We start from the raw sequence: 25,318 nt of genomic DNA on the forward strand, positions 1-25,318 counted from the left end.
TACAAAAGCCAAAGCCGAGGATGCTCTCTTTCCGATAAAACCAAACATTTCAAACGATTTGTCTTTGGAGTTTAAACGTATCTAATATTCGACTCGTCACGCAACAAATCGCAAGGTCAATCTTTGGGTGCATTTGGAAGCATTTAGAACATTTGAAATTATTTAAAACTTTCCCAGCAACGGCCAATCCGAGTCGAATAATTTTTGTTTTGAAATCGAATCTTTAGCTTGAAGGTTATGGGCCAAAAAATAAAAAAAAAAAGAGTAAATCGATAATTTCCATGCAAATTGAAAATGTTTTCAATTTCATGACCATAATTTGATTGAATTCAATGATTTTATATGTAGTCATTTTTTCATATTTACTCAATGTTTTTCAGGAAAAGTTTAATGATTTTTAGAGAACTCTTCATAGATAAAGACTTTCTAACATTTAGACTATATTTTATTCACCACTTATTTCATTTTATGTATTAATAAATTTCTCATTTCTGCACTGAAACCTAATAAAAATATTTGAATGGATATTGCTTGTGATTTTCTGAATTTTTTGTGTTCTTCTGTTATTTTTTGTTTTTCGTTAAATCCAACTTACGATTGAAAAGAATTTATTTAGATTCTCTTCTGATTTTGAATGTTAATTCAAAACTTTCTTCATGAAAATATTAACAGTAATAGTTCAGAAAAATCACAAACTGCAGTCGTATGTAATTCGGTCCTGAAACTCGCTAAACCGTATTTAAGCTCAGAACAAGGAAAATAGGAAAACACACCCACAGACAAATTCCCTGGAAGTGGTTTAACACGCATTAAGCACAACACCACCTCCCAGATAGGCCCACCGCCTTTACACACCAGAAGGATTAGAGAAATTAATACCCCGCATCGTACACACACTGACTGGAATGAGGAACGAACTCGGACGGACAGACAGTAAATAAATCTCTGCCGCTAGCTGCTAGTGAACTTCAGCCCGAAGCCCTTGAACTGCTGCGACCGATCGATGTCGGTGCTGAAGGATACGGAGCGGAGGTTTCATCCGACGCTAATGAGTTCTTAAGGTTCCTTCGTGGGTGAGGCAAAGTTGAAAATGCACGCATGACTTGCGCGAGATTTCGATCTGGAGCATCTATATGGTAACTATAAAGCTGAGCGGAACCGATTGAGGTTAGGTGATTGACAGGCGATTTAATGAGCGGATTTAGCGATGCTGGGAACTGGCTCGATTTGGTTGGTTGGGAAACGTACGAGGGCGTTCGCAATTTGGGTAACTATTAGAGCGGTCCATATACGTGATAATCGGAAAATTATAAATTTTGTCGAAGTACTTGATTTTGCGCTGCACTGGAGAATACCAATTGATACTGGATCAATAGTTTGCACAACTTCCTCCAACAAGACATCACCTTTAATTTTCAACGTGTGCCACGACCGACATTGTGCCGGCCAGCGATGACGCAAGCAGATAATTGCCGGAGCAAATTCCTCCCGTGCGATTCGTTCGTTATCTCGACGTTTCATCTCACGTCATTCTGCACACAGCAAACAGCAACAATGAGTTCGCTTCGGGGGAATTCTGCCCGAATTTGGGCGACCATTCTTCGCAATTCACGCTTCGCCTCGCAAGAGAATGCGACTTTAAGTGAGCGGTTAGGTTATGTCCATAGTTCATGACCAAGCACATTCGAAGCGGAGCTTGGTTTGTTGACTATTCTTTTTTTACGCCAAATATGGTGGATCGTTTGGAATACCGAGTCTGTAGACTACAGTGCAGTGGTGACAAGAAGCTCACAATCACTCAATTTAAACCAAAACGGCGTGAGTAAGGCATGGTTTTGACAGCGCCAGTCTCCAGTAATTTTTAACATTCAACTGTGGCCTAATATTGCCAAAGTTGAGTGGATGTGGCACTTATTTGAGCTTGGCAAATGACGTTAACAACCTAGAGAAGTGCTTACCGATTCTGTACAAGACACTGACAGCTCAAACAAATTCAAGCGCGTTCGAAATCTAGAGAAGAATGTTGATTTTTTCTGACAAGCGGGTGACAGAAACATACTTTTCGGCTTGAGTTTTCTTTTCGTTCGTTACTAGCGTCACTAGCGTAGGCCAACAACACGTCAAAAGATGGTAAAATAAAACTGGTGCAGATGCTATCACTCACAATTCCACGATGTAATTTGTTACTTGCAGTTACTTGTACCGAAGAGTAGATCTGTTGATTAAGGCAGGCAGAGCCGCAGCAAAATTCGGAACCATGTTATGATGATGATAATGTGCTGAAGGAAGCGGGTAAAAGGGATGCTAAAAAAATTGCATAATTGGCTTTCAAATTTATCGGTGTGCGGCGAGGACAAGCTGTTTTGCGGTGGCCATGGCAACGTAACGTGCGTCAGCTGAGCACTGACTGTGTGGAATGCATGTTGGATGTTTTTTTTCGCTTTCTTTTTCGACGAGGGCCGGGATGGAAAATTTATGCAGTTGCTGCTGAGAGTGCAGTTGACACATCGCACACTTCATATCAGAGGTTGTGGAAATTTTTTCGTGCTCTTTTTAATTTACTGCTGTCATTTTATTTATTTGCTGATGAACAGCAATAGATAGCGTTGTGGAATCGGTGCAATTTTGTTTTTGAAAAGTGCAGGTAAGCTCAACGCGGATTTTGCAGTTTTGTGACTTGATTACTTTGAAGCAAAAAGAATGGAATAATGAATTTCCAGTTTTCTCTGGACAGTTATCAAATTTCCAAACAAACAGTGATTTTATCATGGAACGTTTTTGATGTGCCACAAGCATTCATTTTCCGTTTATTTTCAAATAAATAGATAGATTTATATAGATTTATTTAGGCGTTTAAAAAACAAGGTTATGTTTATGGATTCCACCATGATATTTTTATCGTCAACCCACTAAACATTACCATTTATACAAACAAGCGTAATCGAATCCAGTAATCCACTGTTTTTATCATAAATTAGAATAAATAAATTATGCCAACTTTACCTTTGCAAATGTCTGCGGCGCTGTTGTAAGTACTTGAGTAGACTTTCCCCTCTTGCTATGCTCTGCCACGTGGTCAAATTGAAAACTTTTCCAATTTTCACAGTTTACTCGATAGCCGAAGCGAACTCGGTCGCACTTGTACTGCAATCTCCTCTGAGCACATACACATACACACAAACACGGGTGAAAAAAATAAATAAACCACTTTCTTCCGCGTTTCCCCCTAGCCTACGCGAATATTCTGATGAGCCAAGGGCACTTTGGCTGCTTCGGATAGAACGTGGGTTTCCTCTGGGGATGACACTTTCCGAATAATTTAAAAACTCACTTTTCTTTTATTCAAGGACAAGAACCAAACCGGGAAAACTTTCCCTTCGTTACACGAGTGCTACGGTGGACAGCAACAGTAGCTCTTCTTCTGCTAATGCTTTCCCCGTCCGTGCTAAATGTTTATGTTGTTGAGTGTTCTGAAAGTACAGGAAAAGAGGGTGGAATTTGCGTCATTAGAAAGCATTGATTTTTTTGCGTTTGTTGGCTTAAATTCTGTAGTTTAAAAGCTCCTGGTGCTGTCCACTCACTTGAAGCCCCAATTCTTAGATCTAATCATTCAATAGAATCAACATTCCAATGTGATAGTAGTGAAATAAGGCAGTCGTTCAGCATGATAAAACACAACCTCGAGATAACAACAATCAGCTGCTGAAAACCGATAACTTTCACGGTGAGTGCCTAGAACAAAATTTCGTTGTCTCACTCTGATAAGCGCACTTGTACAGCCGTACAGCCAATACTTCTACGACTGCATAAACCCCAGCCTTCCTAAAACGTTGTATTCAGCTTTTTGCTTTATTCCTTTCCCGCTCTAAAAAATAAACTATTATCAACGGTTCAGATCGTGCATTCTTCCCTCGATCCAAGGCCATTCGCCTTTCTTTTTCGCAGACTTTTCTCCTGCAGGTAATAATGGGGGGTACGTAATGGTGAATGTTTGCCGGTTATCTTGCCTTTCCCAGTTCGGCGCCGCTGCAGAAAAATCGTGCATGCAAATAGATTCACCACGCGAACGCGAAACAAGTCGTTGCCATATCCGTGTCTCGTACCGCCGCACCCTCGGCGGCATCCACCCAGTCGGAGTTGTAGGCGAAAAATTCTAGCAAGAAAAGAAAGGCTCAACAAGAAACTTGTTTCTTTCACTAACCAACACCCCGCCTCTGCTGTAGAGACCATAAACAGCGCAGCAAATTGGATTTATCCCTTCCTGTTTATGCTGCTTGTTGCACGTTTGCTGCTTCTTTTTATTTTTGCTTTCAGCAACATTCTACCACAAGTTCTACCGAAGCCCTTTCTGAAACTTTCATAGCACAAATTTCATTGCACTATTAAAAAATATATGGTACTTAAAACGTTGGCTTCCTATCCAATCGGAACCGCCGAAGGCGCCCCCCATCAACTCGTGCAAAATTGCCGCGTGAGATTAAAATAAGCTGATAAATGTCATTCGCCGCTGAGCTGCCGCGCCGGTTCTGACGGTTCTAGCGGTTTACTTCGCCACGCCAGTGAGCGCTAATGTTGGGTGCGGTGAGGCGAAGATCCGCTTCCACACGGTAAAACCCCGCTCTCCAGTAAGCGCACCGTGAGTTCCCCCCTGTGTGGCAACAGGCGATATCGAAGAATAGTTCGGAAAAAATAAACTCAGAACTCTAATATAAAACGTGCCACCACCATCATCGGTGGGGGAAAGCTTGGGCCAAACCGAAAAAAAAACTGCGAACCGAATCAAAACTCCGAAACAAACTCTGCGGCATTTATTTTTTTGTGTCTCTTGTTTCATGAACCTAATGAAAAATTAAATATTCTCTGTGTGTGGAGCAGCACTGACTGGGGAATAATTATTATATGCGGCTCGACACGCGAAACGAACCGAAAACTTCTCGACCAGCGATTTATTATCCGCACGGAGAAAGAACAGCCGGTGTAATTAAAATGGTCGCTTTTTATAGAATCACAAGAGAAAAGAGGGGGAGAGTGTCAGGTAACACGTTCAGGTTCCGTGATCAAGCAGAATGATGATACAACTTGAATGACATTTTAATTGTAGTATTTCATTGTGTTTGGCAAAACAACAGAAAATTTTTTAAACTTTAAATCTAGAATTTCCCGACTTGTTTGCTTTCCTGGAAAACTTATTTTTGACAAATTGAAAAACGTAAAACGAGTAGTTTTTTATCGAAGTGACAGAGAGAAAATCTTCACACCTTTCCGTATCTTAACAATCTTCCATAAACTTTTATATTAAAAATGTACAAACAAACTACAAACTACATAGATACTCGACCTGTAGTTAGTTCTTTCCGGTATTTTTCGAAAACGTTAAAAAGTTCAGAAAAAATGGACACCGATGGAAAAAATTCAGTTTTTCAGTTCATCAAGATCTTGTTGACTATTTATTCCAATTTTCTGGCACCGTCAGAATATTGTTGGCATGTTTTCCAAATTATTTTTAGGGACAGCCTTCCGTGTTTCTTTTGACTTTTTGCAATCAATATTTTTTCTTAGCATTCTACTGATATATTTCGAAAATTCTAATCGCTGATGATATACTGAAACTAGTAACTGGTAGTTAAAATTTGTCCCTATAGTTCGGACGGAACTTCCAAACAAAACCGGACAAATTCAAATCGGGCTGAACCGAAAACGGATTTTGGTGGTCGTATCGATTTTTAATTAGAACCTGTTAGTACTCAATCCCCAATCATCATCTATTTTGGTTTCAATGTTTGAATCGAAATTTGATTCTACTTGGTTGATTCCAGTGAGGATCTGTTATTTGTAGTCCGTGCTTTTCCAATCCATTTTCCTTTCCATTTTAGTTACCCTTAACGGTATTTTTGATTAAAAAATCAAAAGAGTTGCATGCAAAGCCATTACCGCACGGTTGACGTAGAACTACACAAAGCTGTTTGTTAAGTTACTTGCATTGTTGCATTTGCGAGTGATCGCAAGTGATAAGTTTGAAGCAAACTTCCCTTTTGACGTAAGACTTGATCTTACTTTAGTAGGGCTGTTGTTGAAGGTGTAACGAAAAGGCGTCGTACACAAATTACGTAACGCTAAAAACCTAGATTTCAGACCCCCTCCCCCCTATGTAACGATAAGTAACGCAGACTAAACCCCCCCCCCCCTTCATGGGTTACGTAATTTGTGTACGACGCCAAATGTGCCCTCCTTAAATTTATTTTATGTTACTACCAGTGAACTGGTTTTGAATTCCAATGTCTTGATTAAAAGATGAGGCTTGTCCCACACTTGTGGTATATTAATTAGTTGACACATGTTTTCAATAGTAAAATAATGAACAGTTGACGAGAAAATCAATTATTTTCGGTTTAGTTTCACAGCATTCATAGAGCATAGAATCGCACATGCCATGTGCTTTCTTGAATGCATGCATTATTACTTTCTTTAAACAGATGTTGAACACGACTGTCTCAATCAATATATTAAATTTTTTCAACCTTTTGGTATGAAAATTATAATAACTTTTCGAATTGCAGATCAGTGAAAATATTCACTAGTTGGCAAATGGCTGGACACGTGTAACTTGAGACCCTAATGTGGCCATTCACCTCTGTCCAGCAACTCCTATCCCAACCTCCACGTGGTGCCGACCGGAATACGAGTAACCTTAGCGGAGATCGGGTAACCAACCCCGGTGGAAACTGTGGTCGTATGCTGACTGGGAAGGGGGTCGTACGCAGCTGTATCCCCTTAGGGGCGGCGTACAACAGCGTCTGACCCGGAGCGGGCGGCTGAATTATGGAATGCTGTATTCCGCCAGCTACACCTAAGATGTCAGCCCCATCAGCAGGATGTAGGTATCGCGACCCTGGTAAGGTGGCATACCGAAACCTTTCATCAACCACGAACAACGAATTTAGAAATACGGAACGGATCAATCGGCAAAGACCTAGGCTACGAACACGGAAAAAGATTAAGGTAAACGATTGGAAATTGGGTACTTGGAACGTCCGATCTCTCAATGAACCGGCGCGGGCTGGCTTGCTTGCTCGAGAACTACAGCGGCAGGGAGTCGAAATCGCAGCGATTCAGGAGGTTCGGTGGCCAAATTCCGGAGAAAGGGAATTCCGTGCAGTAGACCCTATTGCACGCACTTCTTTCAAGTACCACATCTACTACAGTGGCGGCAAAGCAGCGGAACGGGGCGTCGGTTTCGTAGTGCTGGGAAATCAGAAAACAAAAGTCATCCGGTGGAGGCCCGTAGATGACCGTATATGCGTGTTGAGGATTAAGGGCAAATTCTTCAACCACAGTTTAATCAACACCTACGCACCGACAAACGACAAATCCGATGAAGTCAAAGATGAGTTCTATGGCAAGCTTGAGCGAATCTATGACGAGTGCCAAGAGAGACGCAAACGCACAGGTTGGGAGGGAGGAATTCTTCCGTCCGGTCATTGGAAGGCATAGCCTTCACTCGTCAACCAAGGAAAACGGCCTGAGGCTGATAAACTTTGCCGCGGCCAGAGGAATGGCCATATGTAGCTCCTATTTTCCACGTTTGAATATTCGGAAACACACCTGGAGGCATCTAAATGGAGAAGCCTGCTCCCAGATCGATCACGTACTGATTGACGGTCGGCACTTTTCGGATGTTACTGATGTTAGGTCTTTTCGGGGACCAAACATTGACTCTGACCATTATCTCGTCGTTTGTAAGATCCGCGCACGGTTGTCGAACGTGCTGAAATCTCGCACAGAGAGGACGACGCGTTTCAACATTCAGCGGTTGAAAGCTGATGGCGTGGCAGCAGAATACGCCAGAGAGCTGGATCAACGGATCGCAGAACAGCAGGAGGAAGGAGTGGAAGGCATAAATGGGCTGTGGAGCAGTATTCACGGCGCCATCGAAACGACTGCGAGAGAGGTGGTAGGTACGACGCGTGGTAGACAGCCTAACGGCTGGTTCGATGCCGAATGCCAGAGAGCGACAGATTAGAAGGACCGTGCCAGGAGCCGCATGCTCACTGCGGCTACGCGTCAGAACAGAGAGAGGTACAGGGTGGCAAGAGCTGCCGAAAATAGAACCCACCGTCGGAAGAAGCGCGAGTACGAGGAGCAGGTGCTCGCCAGCGCAGAGGACAGCTATGCTGAAAACGACGTGCGGAGATTCTATAGAACTGTCAACAGAGTCAGAAGCAGGAATTTCCCTGTGCCGGTCATGTGTAATGACAAGGACGGCAACCTGCTTACTGATAAACCGACGGTTGCAGCCAGGTGGAAGGAGCATTTTCAGGCGCTATTGAACGGTGAGGAGCCGGATGAGCAGAGCAGGAACAGGATGACGATTATGAGTGACGAACAAGCTGTGGAGCCACCAACACAGGAGGAGGTGAATAAGGCGATTAGTGAGCTGAAAAACAGCAAGGCCGCTGGGAAGGACGGTATCCCGGCCGAACTTCTAAAAGCGGGAAGCGAGCGGCTGTACTATGCGGGCCACCAGATAATACTAAGAATCTGGGAGGACGAACAAATGCCGAACGACTGGTTGGAAGGCCTCATATGCCCTATCTATAAGAAGGTCCATCGATTGGATTGTGGCAACTATCGAGGGATAACGTTGCTCAACTCCGCATATAAAGTGCTCTCCCGTATCCTGTTCTTCAGATTGAGACCGCTAACGGAATCCTTTGTTGGCGAATACCAGGCTGGTTTTCGACAAGGGCGTTCCACGACGGATCAAATTTTCACCCTGCGACAGATCCTCGATAAGTTCCGGGAGTACAACTTATCGACTCACCATCTGTTTGTGGACTTCAGGGCGGCATACGACTCAGTGAAAAGAAACGAGCTGTGGCAGATCATGCAGGAACACGGTTTCCCTACGAAACTAATAAAGCTGAGTAGTATGACACTGGAGGGATCAAAATCGTGCGATGTGCGGATAGCGGGCGAGACATCAGCCGCTTTCGTAACGTTGGATGGACTGAAGCAGGGGGATGCGCTCTCCAACCTACTGTTTAACATCGCTCTTGAGGGTGCAGTACGAAGAGCAAACGTCGAAAGAAACGGTACGATCATCACGAAATCTCACATGCTTCTTTGTTTTGCGGACGACGTCGATATCATCGGTATCAACCGTAAGGCCGTGGAGGAGGCTTTCGTACCTTTTAAGAGAGAAGCAGTGAGATTGGGACTTGTCATTAACTCTGCCAAAACGAAGTACATGGTAGCTGGCAGAGAGCGTGGGAGTCCCCGTGGTGTTGGTGCTGAGGTGGAGATAGATGGGGAACGATTTGAAGTGGTTGACGAATTCGTTTATCTTGGTACGCTTGTGACATGTGACAACGATATAAGCCGTGAAGTGAAACAACCAGTTGCAGCTGCGAACAGGGCTTTCTTCGGACTGCGTAACCAGCTAAGGTCCCGTAGTTTGCAAACTCGCACAAAACTAGCGCTGTATAGGACGCTGATACTCCCGGTGGCCCTTTACGGACATGAAGCATGGACACTGAAGGAAGCTGATCGACGAGTGCTCGGAGTTTTTGAGCGTAAAGTTCTGCGATCGATACTTGGCGGTAAATTGGAAGGTGGAGTGTGGCGCAGACGCATGAATCACGAGTTGTACCAGGTATACAAACATGCTGATATAGTGAAGGTAATACAGCGGGGCAGGCTTCAGTGGGCTGGACATGTAGCCAGGATGCCTGACAAGAGAGCCGCCAAAGCTATCTTCAGTAGAGAACCAGGAAGAGGCCGTCGGCTCCGTGGTAGGCCTTCCACGCGGTGGAAGAAGATGCACGATCTGCTGGTGTACGGGGAAACTGGAGAACGGATGCCCAAGACAGAAGAAGCTGGACATCTCTAATTCGTTCGGCCCTGGACCGGTGAACGGTCCGTTAGCCAAAAAAGTAAAGTAAGTAAGAAAATATTCACTAACAATCTATTGGAAAAGCAACGGCTAAACTTGCGGCTGAAGCTCGCTTTATATTCGTAATATTTATTTTAGATTCATGTTGTAAGTGGCTCCGCCTTTTTTAAGGTCAAGTCATTTCCTCAAGACGTGTTGGCAAACAGTGGACCTAACCCAAGAGAGAGCTCTCAGTCACACAACAAAATAATACGTTTGTATCGTGTTGCAGCTTGGAAAGAATCAATAAAATGAAAGCAGATAGCAAGAGTATTATTGCACTGTTGCGTGGTGCATATTGTAACTGTGCGACTGGAAGACCGCAAACTTTTTTTTGTGCTGACGTTGGCTGATGGTAGTCATAAAAAGGGCGTTCGAAATACTGCTGGGGGATCAAATTAACGTCTTCCTCAATACGTTCCTCAATAAATTTTATTGAAACGAATTCAGCATTTTCTGCACGCTAAACTTTTTTTGGAATCGGATTAGTTTTGTAAATACCGCTGATATACGATAACTGGCTTGTTAAACCAGCAACGTACCTTGAAACCAGCTGGGAGGGCATAGATTCAATCTGAAAAGAAAACATCGCATCAATTCAATCGCCTACTGCGTTAAACGCATAGTCCACATTTTTTGCATGCATTTAAATTTAATTGATCAGAGTGTGCGGTGCAACTAAAACTCAAGCTAATGTCAGGAAGCAGACTCAAGTTGAACCTGAAAAAGGTCGCTCAGTTCAACTTTGCATGAGTTGATGTCAGCACTGCAAAAATGTCAAAACTGTCAAAAATGTCGGATATATCAATATTTGTTTATTCGTGTTGTCCATCGGCTAAGACCAACGTTGATCCATCTTATTAATGTGTCAATGAAGTTAGAAATGTCAAAAATGTTGAATATGTAAAAAATGTCGAATGTGTCAAAAACGTAAAAAATGTCAGAGATGTTAAATAAAGTTCATAAGTGACAAAAACTTAAAAAAATGTTACAAATGTTGAAAATGCATTAAAATAGAAAAATTTGTGAAAAATTCAAAAAATTACCATACAAGAAACGTTCAAAATGTCAAAAATGACAAAAGAGCTTAAAATATCGAAATGCCAAAAATGACACAAAAGTGTGAAAACGTGAATTAATGAAACATTCCAAAAATAAGAAAACATCAAAAATTTCTCCAAATTGTATGTATTAAAAAACAAATATAAAAACTTTAGATCATTTCACTGCCATTCCAAGCATCGTTGTCCCATGTTCTACACGAACTTTATGCTTTATGCTAACTTTATGTTGGACAATTATACTTGGAACGGCAGTTTTATTGATTCTATAAATCGGATCAAAATTAAAAATTTTAAAGATAAACCCAAGTAGATGTTTGGCGTGGAAACAAATTCAACTTTTTTCGATAAAAATTTTTGGAATTCAATCATTTCAACCAGTCGGGCTTTGTTTAGCAGATTTGAATTAACAAAAAATTGAATGAATGCAAATCAAAAATACCTTTTATTGTGGAGGAATATGCTTTTTTGTTATGTCCAAGTTTCGAAATGATTTAAAAAAATGTCAATAATGTTGATGAAAACCAGAGTAGGCAGTGCACTATGGATTTCAGGCCGGCAAAAATCGGAAAAGTGACTGTCGCCGATCTATTTCTCTATGTTTTTCATAAAAAGTAGACACTCTAACTAAGAAAAGTTCCAAATTTTAAGACTGTAGCAGGTACTATACCTGAGATATCGAGATATGAAGACGAAGGATGGTAAAAAATGCACTTTTCCTTCGAGAAAAAGTAAAATATAAAAAAAAATCGCAGAATTACTATTCAGTGTATTATATTTTTGTAAACGTTATTGATTGGGCTTTCAGAAAAATGTATGATAATGCGGTTTTATGGGTGACATTAAGAAGACAAAGCACAATAAAAAGAAGAAAATGAAAAACAAAATCATCATTTTCAATTAAAACCGTTTGACAATAAGAAGAAAATGAGAAAAATCATTATTCTCAACTTTGTTGGTCGGCATCTTTTTACTCTCAGGATTTCCAAGGCTAGGTCCCTGTTTTTATTCAAGTTTCAGGTGTCTACTAACAATTTCAGAAGAGTTTAGCTGCGATTACCTGCGACCAAGCGATTGAACCCGTTTTGAAAATTTTTGGTTTTTTTTTCTAAAGAGGATGAAAGTGAAGAAGATTGAAACAATATAAGAAAGAAACAACAAATACGCAACCTAAAAACAAATTTCATCGCATGAATTCAATCGCCTGCATCGTTCAGTACATCGTACACTACGCTAAACTCAATCGATCAGAGTGTGCGGTGCAAAAAAACTCAAACTATAGACCATCGTACCGAATCAAATTAACCTCACTTTAATGACAAATAGTGGTAACTTTGTTTACGTCTTGAACTTTGTGCTTTTTTCTCGTGAAGAAATCGAGTGCGTAGTGAAAATGCTGCTCAATATATAATTGTTCTTAGCGTACTGGCACCTCACGCACAACATTCAAAGGGAATTTTGGTCACAATTGAAATGATCTGCTATAATTGAGAACAAACAAAGTTACCAGTAACTGTCAAACTCAGATGCGTGACGTCACCGTGTGCTGGTCTATTGTGACGAAACTACTAATACTTTATTTTTAAATTTGATCGAAGATACTAAAAACAATCTAACAGCATTCAAAAATCTACCGAGCCGTAAAAATCCGAAGTCATATGATTTTCTCGAATCAATCGATAAATCACCCAAACGCACCAGGAAATCGATTTCATCAGAGGTGTTTTCCTCCACAACACCAAGCCCCAACAACAAATCAAATTGCTTCAATAGCAAGTCGATAATATGTGGTGGTCTTCGACTGGTCAAAACTGGCGGCCCAGGTGGGCAGCCAGTCAACAAACAGTAAGAGGCCCCCTACCGAAGGTGAAACCGGCCGCGATGGTAGAAACGCACACCTTGGCTGGAGGTTTTTTGTTTCTTTTATTGTTTTCTTATTTTGTTGCAGCAGCAGCAGCAGCAGCAACAGTATCCAGCTGCTTGGTGAAGGCCGTTCCTGAAGATTAACTTCGCAAAACGGTGCCAATGCCGCAGAATATGTCTGTGTTCATACGTAACTATACGCGTGCACTCGGCTCATACAGATATCTAGCCGGACAACAAAAACAACAATTATAGTCTCGACTTTTCGCGTGGACTGGGGGTAGCAAAAGAAGAAGAAGAAGAAGCACCACCCATAATAACAAAAGATCTGTGCGGAATTTCCACCCGGGCGACGCATGGCGCGCGCGGGTGGCAGGGGGCGATTTCACCGCTGATGAGAGATCCGATTCCGAGTAGTACATCCGTTCGTTTGGAGCTTTTTTCCAATCATCGATTCGTTGTTTCGGAATCAATTATATCGCTTAAATCGGATTGAAGGTCATTCAAGCGAGCTCAAGATTGGATCGAAAGTTGCGAAACAGTTGCGAGGCATGACTTTGACACTAGGGTTTTCTCAAATGTCGTGGTTACGCGAAACGGAACTTGACACTACTAGCGGTTGCTTGATAGTGACACCAACGAACAACGAAGTAATGTGATATGTGAAACTATCCGAACCTGATCCGATCACAACAAACAACACACTAGGTAATGGAGAAACGATGTTTGCTTCGAGAAATATTTCCACCGAAAGATGCGCCGATTGAGTGATAACTTCCACCCGAATTATCACCGGTTAATGCAATCAAAATCAAAACTCGTGTACGCGCTGCGTCTTAGCCGCGTCTTGTGATAGCTCTAAGGCATACGATGGCACGCAAACCGCAAGAAGGGAGGAAATAAAACGGTTGACCCACTTTTCCGTCGTACAGGTTCATGCTTTTAGCAGCAGCAGCAGCACCAGCAGAGTGGGATTTATGTTACGATCATACATCATCACATACACACGGGTTTCGTCGTTAGTGGCTTGATGAAAAAGGATAGATTTTCCATTAATGAATTAGTGCGACCGTCGTTAAAATGTCGGCATCAGTCTAATGGCACTCGCGCGTCGATCGCATTAGCGCGTCACTATCAATATTGGTTTAGCTTACACTTGGGCCGGGTGCTGATGATTTGAGACGAGACAATGAGCAAAGAACGTGTGAATGCGTTCTCTCTTCACGGTTGTAAAATTAGGGAATAAAAAATGGCATTATGTACTTTTATGGGAAAAATTGTTTGTTTATGATGGGGGTTCGAAGTTTCCCACTAACGGTGGCAATTTGGATATAAATTCATTTCTTTTCAATGGAAAATTTTGGAATTTAATAATTTCCCTCAGTCAGGGTTTATTTAGCACTTATAACTGAACTCTCAAAAATTGAATGAATGCAAATTAAAATTGCCTTATATTCTTATATTTTTAGGGCCAAAATGGTTTGTTTGATCGGTGTGACGTCTTCGAAAAAGTTTTAGATAATAATTTTGTCCTTACGAAATGATATACACTCTAAAAAAAGTTCTTTATTTTTTGAAAAATAAGTAAAAGAAAAATTTAAAATAATTTTTCTAAGAGCTAATTTTTTAAAAAATCAATTTTTTTGTTTATAAAAACTACAAAAAAATACCTGAACAATGCAATCGGTCCGAGCATGGAAAAATAAAGAAAATAAAATCAAAAATGACGATTAAAATAAGATTAAAACTGGGTCATTTTTTATGAAACTGCTCCTGTGCGGAAGAGTTGTTCAAAATACTGATTTGAATTATCTGACATTTTTGGCAATTGCTTATTAAGCTAGTATTACACTTAGGAAAATTGACTTTTTTCTTTTACGAGATATTCAATTTCTGTCTTCGGCAAAGTTGTAGAGCTATCGATTTCATGAAACTTTACCAAAGACACAAAATTCCTAGGTCTTATTTCTGAAGAGAATGAAGAACAAGGTAGTTAAGAGCGTTATTTTGAAACTATAAAAATACGACCCTCACAACATGCCAAAACAAATAACGTTGAGTAATACCTCACAAACATTTACAATTTAAAAAAAAATTTATTTTAAAAATTGACATAATTTTACCTTAAAATCGCTCTATCCCAAAGTTGGTTTAACAGAATAAACTTCTTTTATTTTGAAAAATTTATATTTTGTTATTATCTGAAACTTTCTAGAACATCTCAAGTTGATCAGAAGAGATATAATTTAAATGAAAAACTAGTTTTAAGAAAAACAGTTATATCTCTTCAGAGATAAGTCCTAAGAATTTTGTGTCTTCGGCAGAGTTTCATTAAATTGATAGCTATGCTACAACTATGCCGAAGACAGAAATTGAATATCTCATAAAATAAAAAAGTTAATTTTTCTAAGTGTAATACTAGCTTCATAAGCAATGAAATAAAAATGTCAGATAGTTCTAATCAGTATGCTAAACAAGCCTACCGAAGATACCAAACCCCTAAAATGTAAGAAAAAGTGAGGAAAGACTTTTGACCGCCTTTTTTTTAGAACGGCCCTACAGTGGTCCAATAAGGTAAAAAGTGGAACTTAATTCCATAGCGCCTTTCACCTTCGTCCTGGCTTAATAGTGTCTTTTGAACAATTGTTTGATTAAATAACCCGCAGAAACGCAAATTGTCAAAAAATTTGAAAAGTTTACTTCACTAAAAATAAAAAAATAAACTAACTTTTTTGTGTTGAGATAGAGGAATGGTTTATTCAGAAAAATTCTATCTGTTTTTAGTTTTTTTGTACTTAACTTCTGTTAGTTGCAAAGTGTTGTTCGGAGAAATTGTTAGGGTATACAAAACACACATTTTTTCCAAAGGCCATATATCTCCAGGACTTTTCCTTACATAGTTATATCATATTTTAGCCTTTTCTTCGATAAATTCAAGAACGTAAAGGCTAACAAGGGGCAAGTGGAATCATGCTGTCAATCCTTTTCCTTAAAGATAAGCTGAAGTACTATCAACTCTTTTAGGTTTTATGTGTCCCAATCCATATTAGAGTACGACGAGCATATGTCACAGTAGGTTTTTATATATCAATGTTATTAACATTTTTGTCTACCACAATATATCTAACTAATGGTAGCAGTGGTCATAGGCTCCTACAAGAACTTTTTTGTATTAAAAGATAGAGAAATGGCTTATTCAGCAAAGTTTTAGAACGTGCAAAAATATGAAACTTTGCTCAACAAACAAAATTTCTACCTACAATGGGTACAGAGTTAGAGAGAATTTTCTATGAACGTTACTTAAAAGATAGTTTTTTTGTACTTAACGTTTGTTAGTTACATTTTACTAGAAAACGTTGTTTTAAAGAAGTATTTGGGCATATAAAACACACGTTTTTGTTGAAGGCCACACATCTCCAGGACTTTTCCTTAGAAAGTTATAGCACATTTTAGTTTATTTTTTCGATAATTTTAACAACGTATAGAATAAAGATTAGGTGGATTGGGACGGATGAAACTTATAACAGTTTAGAGCACTCGAGCTAAACTTTGAGAAAAAGTATTGATATCATGACTCCACTTGCCGCTTTTTGCTTTATACGTTCTTGAAGTTATCGAAAAAAATAAGCTAAAATATGCTATAACTTTGTAAGAAAAAGTCCTGGAGATGTAAGGTCTTCAACAAAAACGTGTGTTTTATATGCCCATATACTTCTTTAGAACAACGTTTTCTTGTAAAATGTAACTAACAAAAGTTAAGTACAAAAAACTAACTTTTAAGTAACGTTCATAGAAAATACTTTGTAACTCTGTACCCAATGAAAATAGGAACTTTGTTTGTTCAGCAAAGTTTCATATTTTTGTACGTTCTGAAACTTTGCTGAATAAGCCATTTCTCTATCTCTCAACACAAAAAAGTTCATATTATTGATATATGAAAATCTACAGTGACATATGCTCGCCGTACTCTAATATAGGTGGATTGGGACAAATGAAACCTAAAAGAGTTGATAGTACTTCAGCTTAGCTTCAAAGAAAAGTATTGACATCATGATTCCACTTGCCCCTTTCTAACCTATACGTTCTAGAAGATATCGAAAAAATGCTGAAATATGATATAACTTTGTAAGGAAAAGTCCTGGAGATATATGGTCTTTGGCAAAAATGTGTGTTTTGTGCAACTAACAAAAGTTAAGTACAAAAAACAAACTTTTAAGTAAGTATCATATAATATACTTTATAACTTTGTACCGAAAAAAGATAGGATTTTCATTTGTTCAACAAAGTTTCATAATTTTGAATTTTCAATAACTTTTCTGAATAAATCATTCCTTTATCTCTTAACACAAAAAGTTAATATTTTATTTTTAGTATAGTGAACTCTTCAAATTTTTTGACAATTTGCGATTATGCGGGTCATTCGTACAAACAATTGTTCAAAAGACACTATTAAGCCAGGATGAAGGTGAAAGGCGCTATGGAATTAAGTTCCACTTTTTGCCATATTGGTCCACTGTGCACTGTGCAGCGTAGCATTTCAGTAAGTACTGGAGAGATTGACATAAAATTTATGACAATTAAGAAAAATAATCGGAAAACTTTCGTCGAAATTTTTCATATGGGATGCGGTGTTTGTCAAAAGAGGGCGCCAACAGTAAATATGTATAGCAAACAAATCTTTTAGTTATGTGGAAATGTCTGATTTTATGCCAATTTTTTTTTCATCTATAATTTATTTGACACGGCACAAACTCGATTTTATGCCAAATGATCGGTATTTTCGAGAATTGTTATATTCCTCATTTCATTCAAAGAAAACGTTGGCTGAAGCGTATGGAGAGTTAAAAAAAAGTTCACTGAAATGTCACGTAAACATGTACGAATGCGTTATTAACCCCGAGCTCACCGCGGGTAATCGGTCTAAAAGTTAATATTAGAATAAGTTAGGGAGGTTATCGAAGAAGATAAAGGAAATGAAAGATGAAAAAGTCTGTTTTAGAATTTAGTTGTAATTTTTGTGATTGTTAATTGTTAATATAGTTTAAATAAATTTACAAATTTGGAAAAAAAATGCTGCTCTAAAAGACACAACGTGCCGTGATTGGCTCTGTTGATTTAAAGGCGCTAATTGCAATGTTGACGACTGTCTTCGAGAAGGAAAACCAAGCAAACGTTGGATTGGTAAAATAGTTCGGTGAGGGTCCATCATGGCGTTTGGCATTGCCAAACGCAGAAACAGCTTGCTTCGGTATTAGAAGTTACCCGCCAAGCCATTTCTAAGCGATTGCATGCTTTTTCAAAGTAAAGTTCTATTTTATTGAAAAAGAACAACAAGAACTCAGTTGTGCACCTGTCTACATCAATTGCCAATCTTTGAGTGGCACAAACTTCACGACGAATTTTGGTTATGATGATGGATAAATGTGAGAAATTCGAGCCTGTTTTACTCCAATTTAATTTGGTTCCTCTTGTTTTCGATTGATCAGAAATACAGCAGTTGTAGAAATTGAAAACAATTTTAAGAAATAACACTTTCAGATAAAAAACCAAGTTTATGGTCATGTTTTTTTTTTTTTTCAAATCCAAAAGTGTTAAACTAAAAGTTATATATTCGTGGATTCGATGGACAAAGAGAGTGGCGTCAAATTAATATATGTAAAAGACATAGACCAAAACGAAACCAATATTTGTGAATAAGTTCGCATGTTTTAGTGTCTCTATAGATTGTCGAAAATGAATTTATTACAGAGACGCAAAGACGCCTTCGAAAATTTAGTCTACTCTTCGCCTAGCATAAGTGATTTTTCTTTGTTTTGTAGTAACACCACACAAAAAAAAACAATCGAAACATAGAATACTTAAACAAAAAAAACTCTCATTCACTCCGGAACGTTCGCAAAGCAAGTAGGTCAAAAAACCAAAAAAAACGCAGTTGACTGCCTCAAACGCAAACAATCATCATTAATCTTAGCTTTTATCTTTTCGCTCAGAAATCGTGTACGAAATAAAACATAGCGTTGCCTTCGGGCACTTATCAGCCACCAACATTTCACCACTACTGCGCTAAACGGAGCTAACCGAAAAAAAAAACCCTTTGGCTCGCTTCATCACAACATGCGCGATTCCCTTCAATTTTTCGATTGGTTGCCCCACGAAGCAGCTCGCTCCCAGCTACCAACCCTCTCCGGCGATCTTCTGTAGGTTGTTACTATTTTGCTTTCCTAACTAGCTCAATCGGTACAACTTAGCGGCATTTTCGAGCGGTATTTTCCTACGTTTTTCTCTTCACCCATGAATTTCAACCAGTTTGTACTGTTGCGTTCGTCGTTCATTACTCGTTCTACTAGCTTCTCTCCACCTTATCTGATATCGTTCCGAGATTATATCTTCTGAGAATTCAAGTTATCATCACTATCATTATCATGCTCATCATCATTCACAAAACCAGCATCGTCTACTCGAAAAAAAAAGTCGTCACGGATCGCAAACACGTATTTTCCCTGCTTTCTTCTTTCTCCCGCTGAGTGTGACCTCTAACAGCACACGGTGGTTCACTAAACAGAACCAGACAACACATCTCCAGCTCAGAGGCGGAGGAACCGGAATCAGAAGATCAACTCGTCTCAAGTCCCTCTTCCCACACTTGTCTCCGTTTTGGGTCCCAGCCGCGTGGTTTGCACCCTTCTTCTCCTGTCACGTTTGTCCCCTTTTCTCCGGCTGCAGAAATAACACACACGGGAGTGCAAAATTTGAATTCCTGGAGCGGGTCCAAGGCGCTCCGTTTATCAGATGTGGAAAGTAAAAAAATTAATACGACAGCATCCAGTCCATAATAGGGTCACTGCACTCTAGTAGAAACTATGGTAAAAATCGGCACAAAGCAAAATCACCTTTTTCTCCTTTCTCCTGTGTGGCGACGGCGACGTCAACCAGCAGAAAACACACCAAATATCGGAAATTGTTCACACAATTGACAATTTTCGTTCACTTTTTCTTATATTTGTTTCCACGGCGATACTCTTGTACGTTCCGTACGCACGTTTCAATTTCCCTGCACTTCGCCGCAAACACCTTTTCTGGTGAGCAACACTTTCTACAGCCAATAACTTCCACCTGCACCCGAAAATTCACCACAAATAATTTACCAGTGTCAAAACGCTTGCTGCCAGCCGTAAAACTGAAACGATTCTCGCGAGTAACAAAACGTAACTGAATTGGGTCGCCCCACCAGCAGTGTGTCGACGTCCAACCGGGAACCAAATTCGCTCCATCGCCGTCGCGGGTAAATCTCTCCAAAAGAGCGCACACTGCGAACAAAGAGAAAAGCGTCTCCATCGAATTCTCACTAAAGCGCTGGGTGGGCTCTCCGCGCTTTCGGTGCCTTGCTCACACAATGTTGGGTGGCACAAGAAAAGCGCAGCTTTGCGAGAATGGTCGGTGAGAAAGTGCAACCGTGTGTTCATTTGCGTTCATTATTGTGCAGCCGGCGGCGCCGGTTTGCTCTGGGTGGTCATTTATGTTGCCACCACAGCACAGGAGGCCACGCAGTGGGTTGAATTGATTGCTTTTAGGTGCGTTTTACTGCAATTGCAAACCTAGTTTTCCACAGTTCCAGTGATTCCAAGCTGAAATTGATTTTTTATGTGTCATGTTCTGACCGCCTGCAGTAGTTTAAGAAGTTTTGGACTCAAGTTAGCATCAATTTAATTTTCTCAACTGCCTTTTGTGGCTTTTGGTTTCTGATTTCTGCGGTCTGCTTTGCTTTAATTATTCAAAGTATTCTTGAACTCTGAAAAATGTCAAAATAACTGCTTTTTTTTAAATAACGACGGTGGAGATAAACAATCAAGACAGAACTACAGATTTGCATCGCTAACACAATTCTCTTTACGCGATAAACTCAGCCTCGACCCAAACAAAACTAGACACAAACGTCCAATAGGAAAGACAATTACAGTTGCAAAGTTTATCACCATTATCATAGATAACGAATTTATGCATTTCCTTATTATCAAACAAAGCGAAGTAGTTCATTTCGCGCGCCCCGTTCCCACCATTTTTTTCTGTTAACCGTTGATAATGTCCAAACAATGAAGACTGTCCCGGGAAGATAAACAAAAGATTGTACTTTTCCCGCCTTAGCTTCATGAGCTTGAGCATCCGCGCGGAGATGGTAATTATTATCGGCTACTAGTTCCGGAACGAGCAGCGTAAACAACGGACGATTGCAGAATTTTAAATAAGCAGATACTAGCTATAAAACGAGAGCCTCTTCCGCAAGTGCAATGCGATAATACTTTTTCCCGTCAACCCGCGGGGATTGTCCAGTTTGGAGCACTCTTCCACTTGATGATGATTACGATGGCATAACTTGCTCAACGTTCTGCATTTCAATTTCATGTTGTTTTAGTTTTTTTTTTGTTTAACGCTGCCTCAACTTTTTTTGTTGTTCCTATCCACAAACTCGTCAGTTTGCGGCAATGATTAAAAGTTAATCAGCATAATTACTGGCCGCTTGGTTGCACTCCAGTTCATCCATACTTGCAATCGCACTTGAAACATCTCAGTTTACCGAGCGACTCACAGCGCAGCCTAACCAGGCTAGACCGGGCTATATTTTTTCTTCTCAGTACTGATAATTTTGCATAATCGACCATTGTTGAGGTAAACTCCTTGCACCGAAGCGTGCACCGGTTGGAGGAAGTTAGTCAACTGTTATATACGTGGCTTCGTTCGAGTGACCTCTGAAATTGACTTTCCAAAATTTTGCTAGCTTCAACGCTGCACGTTCCATGTACTGTTGTGGGTGTCGATAGTGATTTTATGAATGCAGAGAAGTACAATCACAGCATCTTATAAGAAGCTGGCAGCTTGCTTATGTAAAAGATTACAGGACCGACCTGGGAGTTGGTTATGTGCTTCACACAAAGAAAAGTTTTTTTTTTCGTGAAACTATCGGAACAATGAAATAGCGAAACTATTTCTTGTGTAGTTATCGACGGTGGACCGGGAATTTTGAAGTTCGATTTTATTTCGAAAAGTTCTGTTACCCGTACGGGGTAATGCTTGCAGGACACAAAAGCATTCGACTCAATTCCAATTGATCCGGAGAGGTACTATAGGTAGCGCTCTATCCCAAATAGGGGTGGATGATCTCTAAATTGGATCATATTTTTACAAAAAAAACTTTGTGACTCATAAACGAATCAAAGGTAAAATATCGATTTGCTCAAAAATTAGAAAAAAATAAAAAAATAGATCACAGAAATCCTATGCCGAATCCACAATACGCCTCTATAAAACTCGGTTTTGGTTAGCTCAAAGTCACTGGAATCTACCCGGGTTTCTGCTGAATATTACAGTGTTCAACACTGATTTGGTTCCTAGAGTTCAAACTAGAAGATAATGTAAGATCATAGCGTTTCAACCATTCCTGTGAGTTTTAGTGCCCCTAGCAAAAATTATTTTGGCAGAGACTTAAATGAGTTTTCACGTAAGTAAACGTAGAACCGACGAACCTGGCGAGCAATGATTTTGCGACTATTTGACGCACTTATCGCATTTACTAGAGGCACCAAAATTCACAGGAATGGTGAAAATGCTATAATCTTTTCAGGGCAACTTTTTTTCTGCTGTCAGTTATGTTGCGGGAGAAATAAAACGAACAAAATACCGCCAATTATTATTCCCTGGAGATGTTTCGTCGTGCGTCCTACTGGCAAGTTTTATCGATAAGAGGGACTTATTTTTCGTTAAGAGGAAGTCACGCAACGGTATTACAGAAATCAGCGTAAAGGAAGGGTAGTGATGGGGTGCCTGAGAATAAATCCATGCTTAAGTCCTTTTTGACATCGAATGGCCTGATTCTACTAAGATTCGAACCCACGACCATCCGCTTGACATAGCGGACTCTGTAAGCTTGCGGCTACGCAGCTTCCCTGAGTTCCAATTTAGTTTCAGTTCAGTTGCAGTTTTTTTAAACGGAGTTTGAGTTTTTTTTTGTTAAGTTTAAGTTTAATTTTGGTTCAGTTTTAGTTCAGTGTCATTTGACTTCCAGTTAAGTTGCAGTTCAGTTACAATTCAGTTCGTTTAGTTTGAGAAAAAATTAATTTGAGTTTCAGTTCAGCTGCGGTTAAATATAAGTACAGTTTCAGTTTAGTTTCAATTCAGTTTCAGTTTGAGTCAACTATTAACTGTTATTGAAGTCGATTTCAGTTCATTTTCAGTTAGGTTTCCGTTCAGTTTCAGTTCAGTTTTAGTACAGCTTCGGTTCAGTTTGAGTTCGGTTTAAGTTCAGTTTCAGTTCAGCTTAGTTCAGTTTCAGTTAAGTTACAGGTCAGTTTTAATTCAGGTTCAGTTAAGTTCCAATTCAGTTTCAGTTAAGTTCCAATTCAGTTCTAGTTCAGTTTGTTTCAATTCAGTTAGAACAAAATTTTATTTAAATTTTAGTTCAGTTGCAGTTCAATTCTAGCTAAGTTTCAGTACAGTCTCAGTTCAGTTTGAGCTCGGTTTTAGTTAAGTTTCAATTACGTTTTAATTTAGTTTCAGTTACGATCTTGTTCAGTCTCAGTTAACCGTTCACTTTTAGATTTGTTTTATTTCAGTTTGAGTAAAATTTTATTTTATTTCCAGTTCAGTTGCAGTAAACTTAACTTCACTTCAGTTTCAATACAGTTTTACTTCAGTTTGAGGTCGGTTTAAGTTTAATTTCGGTTCAGTTTAGTTTAGTATCAGTCCTGTTTCAGTTGAGTATTAGGTCAGTCTCAGTTCAGTTTCAATTTAGTTTCATTTAAGCTTCCGTTCAACTCCGATTCAATTACAGCTAAGTTCGAGTTCAGTTGCAGTTCGGTTTGAGTAAAATTTTATTTTAGTTTCAGTTCATTTGCACTCCAATTCCAGCTCAGTTTCAGTTCAGTTTGAATAAAATTTAATTTGAGTTTCAGTTTAGCTGCAGTTCAATATCAGTTCAGTTTCAGTTTCGGTTTGAGTTAACTATTAACTATTAATTCAGTCAAATTTAAGTTCATTTCGGTGAGGTTTCAGTTGAGTTTCAATTTAGTTTCAGTGAAGTTTCGGTTCAGTGTCAGTTCCAGTTCAGCTTAGTTCAGTTTCAGTCTAGTTTCAGTTAAGTTACAGGTCTGTTTTAGTTCAGTTTTAGTTGAGTTTCAGTTTCGTTTTAGTTAGGCTACAGGTCAGTTTTAGTTACGTTGCAGTTCATTTCTAGTTCAGTTTGTTTCAATTCAGTTTCAGTTCAGTTAGAACAAAATTTTATTTTGATTTTAGTACAGTTGCAGTTCAATTCTAGCTCAGTTTCAGTTTAGTTTTAGTACAGTTTCCGTTTATTTTGAGTTTGGTTTGAGTTAAGATTCAGTTTAGTTTCAATTTAGTGTCTGTTACGCTCACGTTCAGTTTCTGTTAAGTTTCCGTTCACATTCAGATCAGTTTTAATTCAGTTTCAGTTCAGTTTGAGTAAAATTTTATTTTAGTTTCAGTCCAGTTGCAGCACACTTAACTTCACTTGAGTTTCAGTACTGTTTAACTTCAGTTTGAGTTTGGTTTTAGTTTAGTTTTGGTTCAGTTTAGTTTGCTTCAGTTTAGTTTTAGTTAAGTTACAGGTCAGTTTCAGTACAGTTTTCAATCAGTTTCAATTTAGTTTCAGTTAGGCTTCTGTTCAACTTCAGTTCAATTACAGCTAACTTTGAGTTCAGTTGTGGTTGAGATTCAATTTAGTTTTAGTCCAGTTTGAGTAAAACTTTATTTTAGTTTCAGTTCATTTGCAGTTTTTTTTGTACGGACCCCACTGCGACCAGTAGTTTTTTGATTTTTTGTGGCATTATCATCGACCTTATCATATCCTCCTGAAAGCTATCTCTCTAATATCGTATAACGTGCTATTAGTCTATGATATTATCGAAGTTTTAGACCAGTGGTTATTAAGTCTGGAGAGAAGATTTTGTGTGGAAGAGCCTGAGAATAAACTCATACTCAAAAGTCCTTTTTTGCCAACGAATGGCTTGGTTCTACAGAGATTAGAACCTATCACCATTCGCTCTTCAAAGCGGACTCTGTAACCTTGCGGCTACGGAGCTCGACATTTGTAGTTTACTTCCAGCTCAGTTTCAGTTCAGCTTGAGTAAAACTTAATTTGAGTTTCAGTTGAGCTGCAGGTCAATATCAGTTCAGTTTCAGTTCAGTTTCAGTTTCAGTTTGAGTTAACTATCAACTATTATACAGTTAATATTCAGTTCATTTTCGTTGTGGATTCAGTTTTAGTACAGTTTCGGTTCAGTTTGAGTTCGGTTTAAATTTCAGTTCTGTCCGGTTTCAGAGTTTTAGTTCAGTTTTAGTCCAGTTTCAGTTGAGTTATAGATCAGTTTTACTTTAGTGTCAGTTAATTTTCAATTCAGTTTGAGTTCAGTTTTAGTTAAGTTTCAGTTACGCTCCCGTTTAGTTTCAGTTCAGT

At 39.3% G+C, this 25,318-nt stretch overlaps 1 protein-coding gene across 5 annotated transcripts in view; it reads right to left on the reverse strand.

The window, feature by feature from the left end:
* Nucleotides 1-25,318, reverse strand: part of LOC129727658 (protein phosphatase 1 regulatory subunit 14B) — a 133,144-nt gene that overhangs the window by 60,872 nt on the left and 46,954 nt on the right. Inside the window, exons 1-2 of one of the 5 annotated variants that reach the window (XM_055685693.1) lie at nucleotides 19,746-20,075; nucleotides 3,004-3,470 (exon numbers count right to left, since the gene is read on the reverse strand). The exons of 1 other annotated variant lie outside the window; for it this stretch is intronic. The gene's annotated coding sequence lies outside the window, so the exon portion shown is untranslated. Of the gene's footprint in view, nucleotides 1-3,003; nucleotides 3,471-10,473; nucleotides 10,506-19,745; nucleotides 20,076-25,318 lie in introns of those variants that run through there. 3 more of the 5 variants (XM_055685695.1, XM_055685694.1, XM_055685696.1) reach the window with 3 other exon arrangements.

This window comes from Wyeomyia smithii, chromosome 3 (genome assembly GCF_029784165.1).
Source record: "Wyeomyia smithii strain HCP4-BCI-WySm-NY-G18 chromosome 3, ASM2978416v1, whole genome shotgun sequence".
Lineage (NCBI taxonomy): Eukaryota > Metazoa > Arthropoda > Insecta > Diptera > Culicidae > Wyeomyia > Wyeomyia smithii.